Source organism: Bos indicus, chromosome 10 (assembly GCF_029378745.1).
Source record: "Bos indicus isolate NIAB-ARS_2022 breed Sahiwal x Tharparkar chromosome 10, NIAB-ARS_B.indTharparkar_mat_pri_1.0, whole genome shotgun sequence".
Lineage (NCBI taxonomy): Eukaryota > Metazoa > Chordata > Mammalia > Artiodactyla > Bovidae > Bos > Bos indicus.
The window spans coordinates 56,153,568-56,172,804 of NC_091769.1; the positions used below are offsets into that span (position 1 = coordinate 56,153,568).

General features: G+C 39.1%; 1 protein-coding gene across 2 annotated transcripts in view; it reads right to left on the minus strand.

Annotated features, from left to right (window-relative positions):
* Positions 1-15,439, minus strand: part of UNC13C (unc-13 homolog C) — a 723,080-nt gene extending 707,641 nt beyond the window's left edge. For both annotated transcript variants that reach the window (XM_019968805.2, XM_070797523.1), the window contains exon 1: positions 14,726-15,439. The gene's annotated coding sequence lies outside the window, so the exon portion shown is untranslated. The remainder of the gene's footprint in view (positions 1-14,725) is intronic.
* Positions 15,440-19,237: the final 3,798 nt, after the last annotated feature.

Sequence of the window (19,237 nt, forward strand, 5' to 3'; positions counted from 1 at the left end):
CTTGCCTGGAGAATCCCAGGGACGGGGGAGCCTGGTGGCCTGCCGTCTCTGGGGTCACACAGAGTCGGACACAACTGAAGTGACTTAGCAGTAATCTTTTGTTGGGTTCTCCTGAAAGCTCTATCATTCGTTATTTATTCTTGGTCTCTCTTTCACAGATGATTCTGTGGATTCATGAAATAATTATCTGCTTATTTAAGATAATTTTAAACATGCCAAACATGTAAGGAAATGAGAAACAAAATAGGTATGCTTTAATAGACAGATGGAAAAACATTTTTTTCCTAAAGAAAAGAATGGAGGAAAGGCAGAAGGGGAATTGAGTGAAGGTGAGGAGGTGGAGAGACTTCATATTTGTTATGATTTGTTTGCCCTTTGGACAAGCTGGTCTGTTCTTCCTTTATGTGTCCTTCCCCAATTAAATAATCCCTACCTTAAAACCCTGCTTAGGGACAGCAGTCAGAATCACAGAAAGAAACGTGAATGTGGTCTTAGACTCTTCAGCCCAATGTTTCCCCTGATTTCCATATTGTAATAATTCTGGAGATCTCCACCAAATCAGAGATGCTGGGCCATTGCCGTGTTACATCTTCTTACCTGGGACAGCTCCTTTTAAAAACAGAGGACACAGTGACCATGCTGTCACTGTTTAAAAAAAAAAATGTCCAGTTATGTGTCAATATAAGCAATTTAATACTTAAAAAGCAAGTAAGTCAATGGATTGATACGTGCTTTACAAAGGTACTTTGCACAGTTTTACAGAAAACAAAAAGCTAGCTCCCTAGAAAATTTAACATTGATATTAACTTGCAGAAAATTTAAAAACCTATATGGTATATAAATTAAGGGACCTCTGAACATAAGAAATAATTCTCCCTGTAGTTTGTGTTTGGGTTGTGTTTGTATTCAACAGTTAAAAAAAGAAAAAGAAACAGGCTTTATATTCCATAATAAACAAAGCACAAATCCTAGGTTTGGCAAAGAAGAAATCTATAGATTTAACGGCAAAACAGGGGAAGCATGAGGAGTTACAGTTTTAATTTAAGACTACTGCCATGCCTTGGTGTCTTTAGGAATTGTTTGGGCTAATGATTAACTAATTTATTGTTTTTGTATTTATATCCCTGAATTTCTTACCAGGATATTATTTCAGGCAAAAACCAAGAAAGATTACCTAATTTTTCTTTAACAATTAAGCAATACTTGTTAATTGGAATTTGCTGACAGTTTCCCAAGACTGTAATTAAGGTTGTATAACTTTGCCTTCACTGATAAATGCAGACTGAACCAAAATGTTCAGGTGAGATATATCTGATCACAGTTTGGAGACAAGGTACTTATTCAACAGACTCCAAAATACTGAACAATATGCTGACATTAAAGGGACAGCTCAACATATCCTCTAATGTTCTATTCTCACCAAGATGGTACCTGCCTATATCTTCTCTCCCTAATATGGCTCTAGGCTTCTTCTTTAAAAGACAATTCTTTATAACACCAGTTCTTGCATGGTGGTGCATGGTGCTCTATGCAGATTAAAAACTAAAAGATATATTCAAAAGAAATCTAACTATTTACAAATTTGGAGTCAACATTTTTAAAAGTACCAATAATGTGGAGATAACAGCACTTTCTTCATTCACCCAACAAATTTTTATTGGACACTAGCTATGGTTGTGATCTGCACTAAGTTTGGGGACACAATGGTGGGCAAAACAGAAACAGCCCCTGCCTGCATGCTCAGTGGTGTCTGACTTTTTGCGACCCCATGGACTTTAGTCTGCCAGGCTTCTCTGTCCATGGGATTCTCCAGGCAAGAATACTAGAGTGGTTTGCATGCCCTCCTCTGGGGAATCACCCGACCCAGAGATCAAACCCAAGTCTCCTGCACCTGCTATAATGACACATGAAATCTTTACTACTGAGCCACTAGGACCTCTGTAAAATCAGAATTAGTAAATTATTTATTAATAAGTTGATAATAATAAATACATTAACAAGGAGAATTAATTAAGCAAGCAATTTTAATAAACAACAGTATTTTCTATCCAACCTATTTCACGAAAAAGTGACTCCTTAATGCCTACTCCATGAAATTCAGACCTCCCAACAGCCCTAACTCATTACTGTATACTCTCTCCCAAGATATTTCTTTACGTCTTTGCTTGAATAGACTGTACTTTCATTTCCTCCTCATCAGACCATTACTGTTGCAATGGGGAGTCTTATAATTCATTCCTTCCATTTGTAGTTTGTGCTTAGCCCGCATTCACATTCACTACTTTGGCAGCCTACCCTTAATTCATTCTCTGTATAATAATTTGTATTTACTTTTCCCTCCCCCAATAGACCTAAGAGCTTTTGATGGCAGATCCTCTATTTATTCATTTGCACATTCCTTCTGCAGAGCCTACGAAAGTGACCAAAGGCTTCTTAAATAGCAACAAAACAGCTTGCTTTCCTCCATTTATGACTTTGTTATCTCCTCTTGACCCACAACATTCACTGCCTGGAATATTCTCTCTGATCAATAATCGTAATCTATGTCATCCCCTCTTTTTGAAATGAGCTACCAAGAAAGAATCTTTTAAGCATTATCTTTTATTGTTAATAATCTCAAACACAGAAAACTGCTATTTTCATACTCCATCTGAACCCTTTCCATTTATTAGTTCTTTCTTTCCTTTGCAACTAATGTCTGTAAGCATTCTACCAGTTTTGCAGGAAGAATAAAAATGACATCAGCCTTGTCCTCAAGGAGCTCACCAGCCTGTGAAGAGAAAGGCACTGGAAATTCAGAACCAACTTGATGGTGAGGGAGAGAGGTGCTGGGAAAGCCAAGTCCTTTGTTCTCTGCACAGGTCACTACATGGTAAAACCACCCAGACACCTCTTGTCTGAAACTGAATTTGTTTCACTTCTGCAAAACCTGTTCACAGCTCTGTAATCAACCCAGAAGGAATTCCCTAGACTACAAGTTTTGTGTAGTTTGTCTGCTGCTAAGTCACTTCAGTCGTGTCCGACTCTGTGCGACCCCATAGACGGCAGTCCACCAGGCTCCCCCGTCCCTGGGATTCTCCAGGCAAGAATTCTGGAGTGGGCTGCCATTTCCTCCTCCAATGCATGAAAGTGAAAAGTGAAAGTGAAGTCGCTCAGTCATGTCCAACTCTTCGCGACCCCATGGACTGCAGCCTACCAGGCTCCTCCGCCCGTGGGATTTTCCAGGCAAGAGTACTGGAGTGGGGTGCCATTGCCTTCTAGTTTAAGACAAAGGCAGCAGTTCAAGAGGCAGGATATACACCTCTCAATCAGAGAGGGACAGGAGCTGTCCCTCAGGCAGCCTAAGGCACACAGCAAGAAAAAGAAACATAGACACGGTCACCTTGCTGTCCTGGGGTTTCTGAAATGTGCATTGTGTGGACACGTTTTAACCCAAGTTTGGCTTTCTCCTGTTGTCTGCGACACTCCTGCCCCACCTTTTTCCTGAGTTACCTGCTGAGTCTTCAGGACCCACAGACTTATTTCAGTTGTGATCTAAGCAATGTGTAATTAAGAGAAGCCTGCTGGTACTCAGAAATACGAAAAATGTACTGTCTTTCATTCATCGAGTTGATGTTTTATTTTCCCTTCAGGAGGATAATGGCTTTGAATTGCTTTCTTGAGAAAATAGATGGTTTTTCCACAATAATAATTTTTTTTTATCTCTCTTTATGACTGATTGTTTTCCACATGCAGATAATATGTTGAGATCTAGGTCTGTGATCTTGGGACATAACAGTTCCCTTAGTGCTGATAATCAGTCTATAAAGGAATTAACTTATGTTCCAAAGTCATTTCTACTATCTCTCAAATCAAATAAATAGGAGTCTAATTACCCAGTCATCCCTCATCATTGAGACTATGCTATTTAACTAAATATAAAATGACAATTCATCCAACATATCTACTTATTGATTTCAAATAATTAAAATGTATTAAATGAAATTCAATCATAATAAGCATAAATTAATATTTCATAATGTGGAAAGCACTAAGGGGAAACCTTGAGTATCTTCCATGTCATTATAATGATATCATTATTGTACAATATTGCAAACATAAGATATATTAATGTTTGATAGCATTATAACCTATAAATATCTATTATAATCTATCCTTATTCTAAAGATATTGTCACAAATTAGTTAATTGTTCACTAGTGTTTGGATTCTTGATCAAAAGGAGTTCATAGTATCTCTCCATTAGTTTCAAGATAGTCTGGTTTTATCACTCATTAATATTTACAGACATATAGTAACACATTTTTTGCAAGAAAATATGAACAGGATTTATTTTTTGGTCCATTTCATTTAGTATTTAGCACTACAATAAATCTGTCCTTGAGACATGTTTTATATAAATTTATTTATTTTAATTGGAGGTTAATTACTTTACAATATTGTATTGGTTTTGCCATTTTAGATAAGTGAACTGAGAGCCAGAGTTGACAATGAAAAGTGAGACAATATGTGGATTAACTGAGAAACAATTTAAAAATAGGCATCCAGAAATTTTAAGTATTTTCACAAATACTTTCTTTGTATTCCTATAATTTTTTTAAAAACTACATCTAGAGTTTTATAATTATAATTACATTTTGAGATTTGAAATTAGTGTTATGTCTTCTGGACTTTTAACACTTTCTGCATTCTAAGAAATATATTTTCCTTTCTCACAGAGGAAAGCTTTATATTCCACACACAAAACAGCAATTAATAGCTTTGGGTGGGGCCTGTACTGCAGACAACTGGAACCAACTATGAGAGAAATTAATCAAGGCTTATGGTATCAAGCAATAAACTGTGGAAAATTCTGAAAGAGATGGGAATACCAGACCACCTAACCTGCCTCTTGAGAAACCTATATGCAGGTCAGGAAGCAAGAGTTAGAACTGGACATGGAACAACAGACCAGTTCCAAATTGGGAAAGGAGTACGTCAAGGCTGTATATTGTCACCCTGCTTATTTAATTTATATGCAGAGTACATCATGAGAAATGCTGGGCTGGAAGAAGCACAAGCTGGAATCAAGATTGCCAGGAGAAATATCAATAACCTCAGATATGCAGATGACACCACCCTTATGGCAGAAAGTGAAGAAGAACTAAAGAGCCTCTTGATGAAAGTGAAAGAGGAGAGTGAAAAAGTTGGCTTAAAGCTCAACATTCAGAAAACGAAGATCATGGTATCTGGTCCCATCACTTCATGGGAAATAGATGGGGAAACAGTGGAAACAGTGGCTGACTTTATTTTTCTGGGCTCCAAAATCACTACAGATGGTGACTGCAGCCATGAAATTAAAACATGCATACTCCTTGGGAAGAAAGTTATGACCAACCTAGACAGCATATTCAAAAGCAGAGACATTACTTTGCCAACAAAGGTCCATCTAGTCAAGGCTATGGTTTTTCTAGTAGTCATGTATGTATGTGAGAGTTGGACTATAAAGAAATCTGAGTGCTGAAGAATTGATGCTTTTGAACTGTGGTGTTGGAGAAGACTCTTGAGAGTCCCTTGGACTGCAAAGAGATCCAACCAGTCCATCCTAAAGGAGATCAATCCTGAGTGTTCATTGGAAGGACTGATGTTGAAGCTGAAATTCCAATACTTTGGCCACCTGATGCGAAGAAATGACTCATTTGAAAAGACCCTGATGCTGGGAAAGATTGAGGGCAGGAGGAGAAGGGGACGACAGAGGATGAGATGGTTGGATGGCATCACTGACTTGATGAACATGAGTCTGGGTAAACTCTGGGAGTTGGTGATGGACAGGGAGGCCTGGCGTGCTGTGGTCCATGGGTTCACAAATAGACACAACGGAGCGACTTAACTGAACTGAACTATGGTGTCAAGTGTTTGAAGAGAAAGATAACATAAAACCTGGCTTCCCAGGTGGCCCTAGTGGTAAAGAATCTGCCTGCCAATGCAGGAGACTTGGATTCAATCCCTTGTTCTGGAAGATCCCCTAGAGGAGGAAATGGCAATGTAATCCAGTATTCTTGCCTGGAGATCCCATGGACAAGACAGACCCTCATGGGCTACAGTCCACAGGATGGCAAAGAATCAGATACGACTGAGAGACTGAGCATGCATGCAATATAAATGCTAGTAACTCATGGATTTCTCTCATGGTACTGCTGCTGCTGCTGCTAAGTCACACAGATTTAGCAGAGTCTCACAGAGTCGGACACAACTGAAGCAACTTAGCAGCAGCAGTACCATGAAAGAAATCCATGAGTTACTAGTGTTTATATTGCATGCATGCTCAGTCTCTCAGTCGTATCTGATTCTTTGCCACCGTGTGGACTGTAGCCCATGAGGGTCTTGTCCATGGGATCTCCAGGCAAGAATACTGGAGTACATTGCCATTTCCTCCTCTAGGGGATCTTCCAGACCCAGGAATTGAACCCACAGTCTCGTGGATTTCTCTCATGGTACAGTGGATAAGAATTGGCCTGTCAATGCAAGGGACACCAGTTTGATCCCTGGCCCAAGGAAGATTCCATATGCCACAAAGCAACTAAGTTCATGTGCCATGACTACTAGGCTCACACGACTAATGAGTCTGCAAGCTGCAACTACTGAACCTCATGTTCCTAGAGCTCAAGCATCACAACAAAGAGTAGCCCCAGCCCATCACAACTAGAGAAAGCCCATGTGCAGGAACAGAGACCCAGTACAACCAAAAAGAAAAAAATAAATAAATTTATATACATATGGGCATACATAATATATATATATATATATGCTTATATGTGGGAGACTTGGGTTCAATCCCTGCATTGGGAAGAACCCCTGGAGAAGGGAAAGGAACAGCTACCCACTCTAGTATTCTGGCCTGGAGAATTCCATGGACCAAATAGTCCATGGGGTCACAAAGAGTCAGACACAAATGAACGACTTTCACTTCACTTCACTTCATATATATATTTATATAGCTCATAACTCACAAAGAAAACTTTCAAAGCCACGCTCAAGTTTTCTCTCCATAGATTCTAAAGTTAGCTATTCTTTGCCCCTCCTAACTGACATCCCCTCCTTTCACCGTCATTATTGAGAAATTTAGAGATTTCAAGATCAACCAAAGAACTCAATGCAGGTTTTGCTCAGACTCTTCATTTGCTCTTTTCGGGGTGGAAATTTTTCTCTAACAAATTGTCACAAGTAAAAGCAGCTGTCTATAATCAGCTATACTGCCTCCCATCTTGGAATAAACAAATGCTCTAAGAATTCCTTCTAGAAAACTAAAAAGGACCGTTGGGAATTCTCTGGATTTCTTCACATAATTGTGGCTATTGCTAAATCCACTGGGGGCTGGATGTCATAAAAGCAGAAGCCAGGATGGTAAAGACCAATAATGTGGACACAAATTGGGTGTCCCACTGGCCTAAATAGGAGAGAGGCAGACCACATCCTGGCTTATTAGCTGAAGTTAAAGGGGAAGATTTAGATCAAGGGATTTTCCACATATATACATTAATATATGATATTTGTATACATACAGCTGATTCACTTTACTGTACAGCAGAAACTAACACATTATAATACACTCCAATTAAAAAAAAATGATGAAATGAAGGATATGGGACTTAGAGACAATGAGGGAAGTACTGTGACTAGAAACATCAAACTGAAAAAGTAGTACTTAGTCCCTGAATCCCTGATTAAGAACAGGAAGACAAACATCACGGGGAGTTGACAAAGACCTACACTATGACATGCCTCTGACCTAGATAAAGTCAGGCAGGCAGCTCCCCTGTTTTAACTGTTAATCTTCCATCTCTTTTGAAGCTACATGTCTTCTGCCTTTCAGTGCTTGTGCTCATGAGCTGCTAGGATACTAGATCCTGACATTCACCATAGATTTACAGAGTTCCTCCTAAAGTCAGACCTTTGAACAATGAGAATAAAATAGGGTCACTGGTCATATTCTAATCTCTCTTCTTGTTCTTGGGACCATTTTACAGTGTTTGACTCTTCATGAAACCCCCATCTGCTCTAACATAGAAAATAATTAGTATTTGCTCCCTTTTGTATCATGGAAAATACACATAAGAATGTTAGAATCTCAGGGCCCTTGATTTAAAAAAAATGGAGTATCCAAAGCCATTCTAGTTTACTCTAAATGTAACTGCTAGGAAATTACTATCTTAAGTCACCGTGGAAGTTTGAATTTTTCCTTCTGACTTTAGTCTTTTGTTGTTATATTCTATTTTGTATACCACCCTCTCGTCTCCCCTTACTAGTCTTTCCCTTTAGTAACTGATAATATTATAGAATTCAAATTAAGCACAATAGCAAACAAATTTACTAAGCACGTACATTTTATATACAAGGTAGTTAGGAGTATGAACATAACTACAATTAAGAATAGCCAGTATTCTTTGGACACTTAATTATATTATCTCATTTAATCTTCCTGAAAACTATGAGGCAATACAATTTACGCTGCCATTATTTTCTGGTTGTAAAGTTAAGAAGCAGAAATTTAAGTAATTTGTCAAAGTTTACACACTTAATGTGTTTATAGTCTTGCTAGAATTTTTTTCAAGTTGTGTGCAAGAATAAATATTTAAACTACAGGTCAAGAACAAAGGTGAAATCTCATGAGAAAGTGTATGATGCATTAGTAAATGAATGATACAAATACCTTAGTACGATGGAATTGTATAAAGTTTCAGTATTTGGAAATGTGAGCAATCTATTTTTTTTCATATTTATTGGAACGTAGTTGCTTTATAGTGTTGTGTTTCTACTGGACTGCAAAGTGAATCAGCTATACATAAACATATTCTCCTTTGTTTTTGGATTCCCTCCCCATTTAGGTCACCACAATGCCTTGAGTAGAGTTCCCTATGCTATACAGTAGGTTCTCATTAGTTATTTACTTTATATATACTTTCAATAGTATATATGCTAAACCCAATCTCTTAATTAGTAATCTGTTTAACTAGGGCAGAGACTGATCAGGAACTCAAAGGTAAAGTGAAAAGGCATTCTGGCATATGGTTGTTAAAGGTGTATTTTTTTCACACTACATACTCAAGGTTTCATTTCATATACAATGTGATGTCCTTGAAAGTTTCTGAGCAGAAAGTGACATGTGCCATGGTCCAGGCATTTTTTAGGACAATGAATCTGGCAGTAGTATGCAGAACAGATGCTCAGAGGAGAGGCTCGTGACAGAACAATTGGAAGATTAGTGCAGTATTCTGATTGTAAAGTGACAGGAACTTGAACTAAGGTGGTGCCAACAGGGCAAGGAAAGAATACATGGCTAGAAATGATACAGAGAATACATGTGATTAGTAACTGAATATAGGACATGAGGGAGTATAAGGCAGTGATGATGACTTGAGATTTGAGCCTGAGAGGTTGAGGAAATCAGGAAAAGGAGCTGTTTGGGAGAAACTGGAAGAGCTGATTCTCTCAATTTTGGTGGGAACACCTTAGTGTAATTCACCTCAATGAAGTAGATGTCCCTAAATAAATTCAGCTCACCAAAATAGTGAATAGACAGAGAGGATCAAGAGAACACTCACACTCAAGGCTAAGAGGAGGAAGACAGCAACCAATGTATGTGTTTATTGTAACTTGTTGTATTTATCCATCAAACATTATATGTCTTGCTGCTGCTAAGTTGCTTCAGTCGTGTCCAACTCTGTGCGACCCCATGGACGGCAGCCCATGAGGCTCCGCCATCCCCGGGATTCTCCAGGCAAGAACACTGGAGTGGGTTGCCATTTCCTTCTCCAATGCATGAAAGTGAAAAGTGAAAGTGAAGTCGCTCAGTTGTGTCCGACTCTTAAGGACCCCATGGACTGCAGCCCACCAGGCTCCTCCATCCATGGGATTTTCCAGGCAAGAGTGCTGGAGTGGGGTGCCATTGCCTTCTCTGATTATATGTCTTATCATCTACTATATCAAAAGATGTTCTTCACCTATTGTCCAAGAATATTTTGACACTCTGTTGGGAATCCTATAGATCACTTTCTAAGAAACAACTAGAATTAAATTTTTACTTTTACGTATATGAAATTAATTTACATATTTTGCCTCTTGCCAATCAATCTTTTTGGAAATTAAGAAGGAAATATAAAATCTCCGATGCTCTGCCTTCAGCCATGAGAGAGCCCCTCAATCCCCTTTTTTCTAGCATGTTCTCATGAGTGTGCCCATACAGAAGAAGACAGCTGGAAGGAGAGTAAATCTATTCAAATGACTAAGTAGGGTATTTGCACTCACTTTATTTATAAAACCTCTCAACAAAACTGTTCTATGAATGATTCAAAGTTATTCTAAGTATCCAAATGCCATATTTCTTGTTAATGTGGCAGGATTTCAACATCTATCAAAGCTGCAGCAAATATTTTATGAGCAAATATTTTATGACTCTCAAATACAGGGCCTTATATAAAATATGAGGTCATATGGAATATTAATAAAACAATACTTATCATAACCTAGTTGTGTGAAGGAAAATAAGCTATCAGATTTCTTAAAAGTGCAAAAAAGATCCATACAGGTTCTTTGACTTATCAAGCAGGTAAATGACATTTATAAGCCTTGGGAAAAATGAATTGGAGTCAAGTAATTCTGTAGCTACATTTCAAATGGAGTTGACCATATGGAGTCTGCATTACATAGATTTTATAGAATTTCAGGTCTGAAAACTGAGTCTCCAGGAGCATCAGTTAAGTCTTTCATTACAGAGAAGGAAATCAACGCTAGGAAATGATAGCCTGAGTTTACCCAGCCAGCTAGAGACCGAACTTGGATTTGACCAACTCCAGTATTTTCTACTAGAAAGCAAAAAGCAATGAACTCTCATTAGAATGTGTGCTTTAGTTCTCTGATTAGCAATTTTGACTAAGTAGTTCCCATAAATAAAGCAATTGTTTAGGTTTTTCAGTTACGTATCACTTCACAATGACATGATTCAAAGCATGTTTGTTCTTCCCTCAGTTTTTCTAGGATCAAATTTACATTTCCTGTCTCAGAAACCCAACTTAGTGATCATGCCTGTCATCAGGCACGTACAACAGAAACATCTGTACAATAGAAATGGTTATCCCTAGCTTGCTCTTCTTCTTTTCTTCCCCATCCTTAAGTATAAAAAGCCTGGGAAAGTTACTTCTAGAGTAGGCTATTTCAACTTGAACAATACGTGAAACAAAGTATATCCACCCAAAACACTTTTTGTCTACCAAGAAGACGTGCTGCACCCAGATATTCAAAAGCCAGAATACTCAGGGGAAAAAAGGTGTTTTACATAGGACTTGGGCCATGGAGATTGTTGGGAAAAGAAACAGGACAAAGACAAGGTTGTGAAACTGTAAGGGAGACAAGCAACTATTTTAGAGAGAAACCCATCTTCTCTGATTACTTTTTTTATACTTCACTTTTTTAAATACTTTGAGAATCCTGAATATAATTTTTTAAATTGAGTTTATATCTTGCTAACCAACATTTATTTCCACAAAATAGTTTCTTAATTCTCTAAATAGACAAAATAATGCAAAATATTCTCCCATATCAAAATTACAATAATTTCTATATGCTGAGGCTAAACTGGACAATGTAATGAGGATATGCGAAATATACATGCCTATTGGGTCAGTTTCACAAGAGAACGAGAAGTGGCTGCGTGTCTTCATTTCCACTTCTCCTCTGGAGGACTTTCATTCTCCAGGCTCCAATGCCACCTGTCCTCCTAACTACGCTTTAAAAGACAAATGGTGCAAGCACTGCTGTGGCATCATTATCTCCATAGAGATTACAGAAGTGGGAGCTCAGTCTTCTGCATGCTCAAAAGCTACAGACTGAGAGGGCTATTAATAAATCCCCCCTTTTTTAAGTTAGAAGGGAACTGGAGCTTAGCCATCCAAGCACAGAAAACTTAAGAGACAGAAGGATTTGTAACAACAGCAACAACAGATGCAAAGTTAATGCCTTGAACTTAAAATTGTTGCTGAATGACGTTTTAAATGTATGGTTTCAAGCAAGTTGATATTAGGTTTTAAGTCATAATACAGTTAGAAAGTGAGTTTCTACCTGTAAAAGTGTGTTTTAGAAATAAATTTGGCATATATATTTCTAAAATCTCAAAATTTCTAGCTGAAAGACAGTTCTTTTTTCAGGTGGGAAGATGATTCTCACATTTCAGAGATTCTAGAGAAAGTTCTTCCATAGTAGACAGAATGGAACGGAAAGAAGGAACAATAGAAATTGATGGTATTAAAAGTGGACGATAATGTGCAGGTAACAGAATGCCCAAGGAAACTCACAGTGGGTGTATGCATTGCATTAACTGAGTAGGTCAATAGAAATAAAAATAAGTGGAGTACTGACAAAAAGATATTCAAAATCACAGATTTGTCCTAAATCATCCAAGACACAAAAGCTATTTCCTTCTCAACTGACCCCTACACACACACACACACATACACACACTCTCTCTCTCTCTCTCTCTCACACATTCACACACACACATACTTCATATAATTTGTCTTTGAAAAAGGAATCACCTCAGTTGCCATCTGTTTACAATGTTCCATGTTCTCTTAAACAAGTAGATCCATGCATCACACATTTACTTCACTATTTAAGACTAACAACCACAGAAAGGGGTAGATGGCCTAGAAATGTAAATAATTTGTTAATAATAGGCATATGAAAAGTGGATTCTCTAGGCTTATCTAACATGTTTACCTCATATTTCATGGAGGCATGGATTTATTGAATCACGTGTTGATGACAATTTCTGGAAGAAGTTACCATATTCTATAATGGAAGCCTAACAATGAATAATGAAATACTAGGAAATAAACCATACCTGTTTATCCTCTTTCAAAACCTAGAGGGATGGGATGGGTTGGGAGATGAGCGGGAGGTTCAAGAGGGAGGAGAGAATGTATACCTATGGTTGATTCATGTTGATATATGGCAAAGACCAACAAAATATTACAATGCAATTATCCTCCAATAAAATAATTCATAAAAATTATTTTTTCAACAGAACTCCATTGTTGTATGAAAAGGAAACTTGGCAAATGAGAGTTCTAATATTCTTTTCAATTATCTTAGCTCGGTTTACTCACTTCTTTGAAAAATAATCCTTTAATGGACTCAGTAAAACTACTGTTGTATTTCTGCTATAGTGTTTCATCTATAAATATTATAACATTCCCCGTAAGATGTCAACACAGAAGAAATTCACAATTTTTTCCACTCATAAATTCAACTCTTTGTCCACCTTCCAAATCACTTCTCTGACCCAGGAACTGATGGCAGTTGCTTACCATGTTTTGATGATGTTATTACAGTAATGTGTGGAATTTTGAAACAACTAATTTCCTCATTCTGCTAGGTGGCCCAAATCGGCACTCCAGATGGTTACCATTTGGCAAAAATGAGGTTTTAGTTTTAAAAGAGCAGGGTGGTGATTTACTTTACAGTATGCATAAATTGTAATTTAAATCCCATGTACTTCTATTTCATTTGTACTTTTAAACCATAAATAAAATAGGACCAATAATTAAAAATCAGTGTCTTACAGCTTTGGCATGAACTCTCTGTATTAACAAAACACTTAAAAATAAAATACTTTGATATATTAAAAAGTAGCAAACTTTATCATTCTCTTGTTTCTCTCTCCTAGTAAAGCTCATTGAATTAAAATACATATATGTTTAATGTACTACTAATTTTACCCTCTTTCATGATAATACTATATTTAAGTGTAAAAGATGTCAAGATTATTTTTAAAGAACTACATTTATTATTAATTAAAAATGAGATAAACTTATAGTCTTAGGTTTTTAAAGAAATACAAGGTATTTTCAAAAACTCATTTTATGTCTGCTACTCACCCACCACTTTCCTTTTTTCCTCTAAAAGCCTAATACGGAAAAGTGACTTTGAGCTTTGTCATCTCAGCCCAGGTGCTAAAGGCAGTCAACATTACTATTGTTACCATAATCTGTTTTTCTCTTTATTATACAAGTGTATCGATGATGTAATTGCAGAAGTTCGGGTTTACTCAAGCTGTTGGAGCAGAGCGATTTTTTTTTTTTTTTTAGACTGCCTCCTTCAGCAGGGTAGAACAATTGTAAAACAGAACCAAGTACACAATTAAAGCATTTCATCTTTTGAAAGCCAATCTGCAGGATCTTTATCTTGAAGGACTGATCAAGAGGTGGAAATGCAGAACCACTGATAAAGCTCAGTTTGCTCCAGACTGGATGCTGAGCTGGAAAAACACCTGGGTGGCAACAATGCTAGTCTATGACATCTTGGCTTTTAACCCCTTCCTAGAAGCCCTCAACTTTTCTTTACTGTTTAGTCCTCATCCTTCCCCTGAATCCCAAGGGTTTAGAGAATGCCCTAGCCTTTTATCTCAGTTTTGTTTTTCCCTGAGCAGATCTTCCCCTGAAAGTTGAGCAGAAACTAAGCAATCATTTATCATTCTGCATTTAACATAAAGCAATGCCTGAGAAGTCTATAATCCTCAACAGAACCAACCATATTATAAACACAGGAGAGCTGACCATTGATAAATTCATCTACTATACTAGGAGAACCCCCTGGTTGTGAATTAAAGTGCAGACAAAAAGAGTCGACCAGGAAAGACACACACATAATCCCATGCAGATGAGGCAGCGCTGATGGAGAAAAAGAGAACATACCTGAGGGATTCTCCTTTAAAAAAAAATGCACACACCAGCTGGGCTGTTCCCCCCTCCCCTCCTTTTCGAGTGTCTGTGTTTTCCTTTCAGGAATATCACTTTGCAATCCCGTTTCTAGTCTCCTTCCCTTTATTCGGCCACAGACAGTTGGAGCGAAGGCTGCGTCCCAGCGATCTGACTCAAGTGCAATCAGGCACGCCTGGGGTCTGCAACGGTGTCTGTTCTTGTCAAATTCTCTTGTGCTCCCGGGGCAGCCTCCAAAGCAATTCTACAACTTAGCTGCTGGCACCAAACTGCCTTTCACTCTCCTCCTTGCCAGATTCCTTCGGCAGCTCATTTCTCATCTCTGTCTCTAAGAAAGCAGAAGGGGTTGTCTCCCCGCGCGTTGAGGAGCGCCCAGGCTCATCAACAACTGAGGGTGAGGAACAGCGGGGCTGAGTGCGTGCTGGGAACTTCCCAAGCGCTGCCGCGGCCGCTTTGGGGAATGCAGCACAGACGCTGCGATCCCCAGGCTCCTCTACCCATAGCGCCTCGGATCCTTCTACCGCCGCCGCCGCCGCTGCACCCAGCAGCGACTCTGGGCCGAGCCACAGCCCCTGCTCTCAAGAGATGCGCTGTGGCCTCTGCCAGGTGTGGCTGTCACCACCGCACTGACAACTAACTGTGTGGGGCGCAGCTTCATCTCTAGGGAAGACGCCTCTAATGCTGGCGCTTCCTCTGCCTAATTTTCTCGGTATCGGAGTGATGACCTAGGAGCCAGTCCTACGGTCGGTTGGGCTGGCCGCGTTTGCAGCCTCTTTGGTAACAGATAATGTAGTAATCACTGGTGTAGGTGTAGTTGGCTCTGCTTGGGATTATGAGAAGTACACTGCACACAGTATAATTCCCAGTTAGCCACCAAGAGGCAGCTAAACAGATCCCCCTATTTACAGGGAGGAGATGCTGAGATCTCAGTTCGGGTGGTTTTCCTCTTTTTAATGTGTGGAAATCCATCTGAAGGTGATTGCTCAAAAATCTGAATTAAACACACACACGTGCACACACACACACACACACACACACACACACACATACACGTCAAAGTGGGAAATGGTTGAAAACTTAGAGTGATACAGAGGTTTTGCTTCTCACTTAGAAATAATGCCTTCCCATTTGATATGAGCTTTTACAGATCTGGCAAGGAACTGAATGGCCTTGCTTTCTTTTTTAGTTTTGAGGAGTGGAGGAGGTGGGGGGAGTAACAGCTCCCACTTTCTATCAATAAAGCATTTTCTATCCTCTAACCCTCCTGTTGAAACAAACACAAAAAAGTAAGGATCTTAAAATAGAGCCTTCAAGAAGCTTAAGTCCTGGAATAATTTGCAGGTTTTAGACTGCATCTGGTCTGCTGGCTTTCTCCTAGTTACTTTTCTCAGCTTTTTGGAAAAATAGGAGGATGGTTCCAGGACTGAACACTCAACTATCAGCTGAGATAAACAATATAAGAAGCATAGACAGACCCAGACTTGTATGCCACTTTTCAGTACATTTAAGGATAGCTATTCCATTAAGGTGGAGAAGGCAATGGCACCCCACTCCAGTACTCTTGCCTGGAAAATCCCATGGATGGAGGAGCCTAGTAGGCTGCAGTCCATGGGGTCGAGAAGAGTCGGACACGACTGAGTGACTTCACTTTCACTTTTCACTTTCATGCATTAGAGAAGGAAATGGCAACCCACTCCAGTGTTCTTGCCTGGAGAATCCCAGGGACGGGGGAGCCTGGTGGGCTGCTGTCTATGGGGTTGCACAGAGTCGGACACGACTGGAGTGACTTAGCAGTAGCAGCATTCCATTAAGGATGGCTATTCTAAAGTGATCAACTTTAGAAATGACTGTTCTTGCCTACATATTTACTATACAATGAATAGCTGCTAGCAAAATGAAGAGTTAAGCTTGATATCACATTTTTGGCAAAACTTATGGCAAAAATCATTCAATCTTCTGTATATGACAACCAAATAATATCTCTATGATTGTTTTAAAAAACTGTCCCTAAATTTAACACCGTGTGTGTGTGTGTGTGTGTGTGTGTGTATCAGGTGCTGGTAGCCAAGCCCTTCCCAGTTCTCAGTCCCACCTTTAATTCATAACAGCACAACTTTCTCTACCTGCTGCTTAAGTGACTGTTAATGGACTCAAGCAGCTGCTCAAAGTCTAAGGAGCTGCATCAGGGGGCAAACACTGGGGCAGTATGATCCCCACCTTTAGCAGCACCAGAGTGGCTGCCAGGACAAAGCTCTGCTGCCCCCGGCTGTTAGCACTCAACAGCAGCAAAGGAAAACTCTTAGACCTGAAAGCGGATTGTAGGGCAAAACCTGACTTTTTATACAGAAAAATTCAGGCTAGCCAATACACAGTTTTGAAGAGTGTCCTTTAATACATAGAGAAAAGAACACCTATTCACAGAGTCCTTTTTCTTCTTGTTCTGGTGTGCATTACCCAGAACAAAGCACTGAGGCCATCACCAGCTGGGAGCCTCCAGCACCCAGCCTAGTGCAATATATATATATAAGTCCTCAATAAAGTGGGATATAATGTCAGTGGTAAAGAATCTACCTACCAATGCAGGAGATGAGAGAGACAAGGGTTCAATCCCTGGGTTGGCAAGATCCTCTGAAGGAGGAAATAGCAACCCACTCTAGTATTCTTGCTTTGATAATCCCATGGACAGAGGACTCTGGCAGGCTATAGTCCATGGGGTAGTGAAGAATCAGACATGACCGAGTGACCACATGTGCAGGTACACACACACACACACACACACACACACACACACACACACCAGTGGTTTAAATGTTTAAACCTACAGAAGAAAATACAAGAGGATCTTAACTGAGTGGTGTCCAGAACGTACTATGTAGTATAATGAAAAGAGGTGTGAAAAATACTGTCCTAATTCAAATATACTCACAGAGGAAACAGTAACGGGGTTAATAATTGTCAGTGTTTTTAAGAGGAATGCTCCAAAGCAGGTGTGTGTGTGTGTTCTGATAAATGGCATTGCTTCGCTTTAATCATCAACATTCTGGTTATATGTTTCAACACAGAAATGGTTTACATCTCTGAAAGTGACAGGAATCATGTATCTGAGGGACACCAGCTGCTAGTAAAATGTGTCACAACTGGAAAGAATGGCAGACCTTGATGACTTCATTGACCTGAAAGGACACCGCATTCCCTAAGAGAATTTCCTCAGCACTTGATGGGTAGTTTTCCTGCTGAGTATCTGATTTGAATAATATATAATCACTATGATATAAATGCAGCATTGAGTTAGAGTCCTGCATATGCTTATTAATAAGACACATTAGTTTCTGCAAAGAGCTTTTGGAATTCTTGGATTAGTGACAGTAAACAACGCAGGAGAGTAAACAATTGATTTCCATGTATATACCTACAATTCCACATATAGTGTCCCAAAACTTACTCACAGATTGACAATAAAATTATTTTCTTCTAATTCTTTCAGCTGTAATTTCAGAATGGATAAAACCTTGAGGGTACTATTCATCTCCCATATCCTAGGACATAAGCTAGGCCAGATCATTTGTCTCATTTATGGCTCAGGTGTGAGAAAAGCAAGCTGTCTGGATCATTGGTCATTTTTTATTGGTAGTAAAGCTTGACTAAACCAAAAAGATCGAGTAAAAGGGCTATTTTTGTATAACTCTGTTATTGCCAGCGCACTTGGCTTTAAGCAACAAAAGAATTCTTGAAAAAGCATAAATCAGCTTGTGTGAACTGAATTGTACTTTCGGCTTTCCAGAAGTCTTCAGTCTTTGTTTCAGGGAACTGGGAGCCAATTACTGGATGTCAATATTAAAAAAAAAAAAAAAACAACTGTGACCAATCATTGGCTCTCTGTATCAATTCAAATGAATTGGTAACACTGACGACCTGTCACGATGCCTGAGGACATAAACTTGATTACACCTCAAATAGCAAGCTGATGTTTCTAGCTCTGTATAACTGCATGATATATAGGGAAACGAATATTTTGGAATAAGCCATCCATTGCAGCTTGCAAAGATATGCAAAATGTTGATTTCATGATAGTAAAGTACACGCTAAGTTGACTTGCAGAATCAAATGTTGATTTCATGATGGTAAAGCACACATTAAGTTCTATTCTTAAACTTTTCCATTAAATTATGGGTCACTTAAAAACTGTACCTTAGAGCTGAAGTATCAGTGCATAACTTTGGAGGCTAGGTCACACAGATACCACAGCCTTCCTTCGCCCACTCTCTCTTGCTCACTCTGGGAGAAGCTAGCTAACATGTCATGAGAACACTCAAGCAGCCTAGGAGAAAGTCAACATGGCCAGGAACTAAAGTCTCTTGCCAACAGCTGGATAAGAAACAAAACACCCTGCCAAATTTCATGTGCACAAGCCATTATGAAAGCTGAAATTGAAAGCCACGTTCAAGTTTTGACATGATTACAGCCCCTGCTGACATGCTGAATGAAGCC